The 2526-nt window shown below is 54.5% G+C and overlaps 1 protein-coding gene across 1 annotated transcript in view; it reads right to left on the bottom strand.

Moving 5' to 3' along the window:
* The window catches only part of LOC119330321 (fatty-acid-binding protein 2-like), a 4488-nt gene extending 3971 nt beyond the window's left edge, over positions 1–517 (bottom strand). The window contains exon 1 of the mRNA XM_037603425.1: positions 213–517. The gene's annotated coding sequence lies outside the window, so the exon portion shown is untranslated. The remainder of the gene's footprint in view (positions 1–212) is intronic.
* Between the last annotated feature and the right edge of the window lie 2009 nt (positions 518–2526).

Below are 2526 nucleotides of genomic sequence, written 5' to 3'. Positions count from 1 at the left end.
CCACAAGGTAGGCATCAACTATCCCAACCGTGTAACAATTCAGACGTCATGCATACTAAAATTTGCTGAGCAGCAATCTCTGCCTGAAAAGGATTCACCACCCCTCCCCTCCCAGCAAAATCACCAAAATCGTCACTAACCAACTCACATTCACGAGAAAAAAAAACTCTCATACTACACCAAAAAAGGAAAGCTGAATAAAATCACCATACCTGTCCGACGGATCAGGGAGAACTCCGGGGCGAGAGCGGCGACCGAGGCCGGCCTAGGATCCGCGCGCGATCCCTGCTGATCCGGGGACGCGGGATCAAAGACCAACCGGCCCGGAGCCCCCGCGCCTCCCACGAAACCTGGAGGGGACGGAGAGGCCGGACAAGCAACGCTCCCCGCGGCGGATCCCCAAATCCGACCCCCCGCGCCTCGCCTCGCCTCCGCCCTCGCACTCGCCTCCCGTGAGAGAGAGGGAGAGGGAGAGGGGCGTAGAACGCGTGCTCCGGCTCGGCGTCGTTTGCTCCGTTCTCTCTCTCCTCCCACCCCAGCCGAGGCCGAAAAAGGGTTCAATAAGTTTCGGGTTCCCTCCTTTCCGCGTTCACCGGGGAGCCCCTCTAAGAACCATATTCCCATGTTAGCCCTTGTCACGTGCACTGGATACGTGACTGAACGTTGTCAAGGGTAATAGGAGGTTGTAAAGGGGGTTGGATGTAAAATGTCTCGTCCTTTTCCGGGAAGGTGCGGGTCGTGGCACGAGGAACCGAGGGATATTCGGCGGGGCGATCGGACGGCCACGAGGAAGGGGTCGGCTGGCGTTGGGGCGTAGCGGCCGTCGATGCGACGCGACCGCGGGAGTTGGTCCACGTCGACCGCGGAGACGGACGCGGGCGGCGGCTGGAAGGGCCTGGAGCACGTCTAAAATGGACGGCTTCTTCCTCGTGGAAAGGTCCAAATTTCCTGGACGTACTCCTTTTGTAGCCTCGGGTGTTAATATGACCTACTACATACTTCTATGTGAATAAACACATTAAAATATATCTATATACATTCGAATCAGAAAAAAGTCAGAACATCTTGTAATAGTGAACGTATGAAGCAGTACTCTATCCGGTGATCTCTTCTACTAAAGAATATAAGTGATAGAGTAAACGAGGATGTTTAGGCCAAAAGGCCACACTAGGGGCGGCCATCATGTTGATATTATTGGAGGCCAAGTGAAATCACAACTGAATCACACAATATTAATATTTCATACAAAACAACAATACAAAGATATACTTTAACATCCTCTCAGTTTCTGTCGGGCAGTAAGCACAAACTGGATCGAAATCTGAAAAAGAGTTGCGACGAAAGTCATTTTGTCATATGTGACGTCCGGATAATCAAGCTACAGTAACCTTTGCTAATGATGCCACGTCACCTCGATTACTGTTGCTAATCTCACGTTAGTTCGAACCGATTCAAATTCAAATTCAAAATAGAGGCAAACAACAAAAGTTTTCAAACTTAAAATTAAAATGTCCGAGTTGTGCCAAGTAATACAAGGTTAATTGTGGTGAAGAAGCCCCACTTTTATAAAATGTTTTAATACTCTAAAATGATTAAAACGGTAGTTGAAACGATTGAATATGCGCCTTTGATATTTTATAAAATGATGAACTATTTTATTTTGAGGTATAAACTTTTAGGTTAGTGAGTTATTTTGATACACTATTTTCGGAGCTATTGTCATATTTTACTAAACTGAAAATAAAGTGTAACTAAAATAAAACTGAAAAAAGTGGAAATAAAACAAAACAAATAAAAAGGAACCCCCCACTGGGCCACGGCCCAGTCGGCTCAGCCCACCAGGCCGGCCCAGCCACCCCCCTCACTCACTTAACCCCACGCCCCTGGAACCCTAGTGCCGCTAACCCCCCCACGTTTCCCCACTCCCCACTCCCCACTCGCTCCCTCGTCTTCTCTCCCGTCACGATCTGGATCGGGGGGCTGCGCCCGCCTCCGCCACCACTGCCGTGATGGGCCCCTTCCCCGTCGGCGCCCCTCCATCCCAACCGCATCCCCCAGTGCTCCCGACGGCCCCGGCGAGTGCACCCGCGCCGGAGGACTGTCTCCTTCGCCCCGTACCAAGGTCGTCGTCCTCGCATCGCCCCTCTGCCATGGGCTTCGCCACGACCTCCCGCGCCTCTCCCTCGCGGGATCGACCCCGCCGCTCGTCCCTGCGACCCATTGACGGACGCCATCACCGTCATCCTCTCCGTCGCCGGCGTTCCCCGTCCTCGTCGCCGGTGCTGCCTCGACGGACCTCCCCGACTCCTCCCCGAGCCCACTGCCTTCTCCTTACGGCCCCATGAGCCTCCGCCTCCCCTCTCCTTCTCCTGTCTCCCGCGCGCATGCGCTCACGGCCGTGGCCTCGTGCCACGCGCGCCGGCGCCGTCCCGCACGCGTTCGCCTGTTGCCGCGCTAGCGAGCTCCGGCCGTCGCTCGTGCTCACCGCCGTGTGGTCGCGCTCACGCGCGCCCCTGGCCGCGCCCA

Source organism: Triticum dicoccoides, chromosome 7A (genome assembly GCF_002162155.2).
Source record: "Triticum dicoccoides isolate Atlit2015 ecotype Zavitan chromosome 7A, WEW_v2.0, whole genome shotgun sequence".
In the NCBI taxonomy this organism is placed as follows: domain Eukaryota; kingdom Viridiplantae; phylum Streptophyta; class Magnoliopsida; order Poales; family Poaceae; genus Triticum; species Triticum dicoccoides.
Note: the sequence above shows the minus strand (reverse complement) of the source record. Positions and strands in the feature narration are given on the sequence as shown.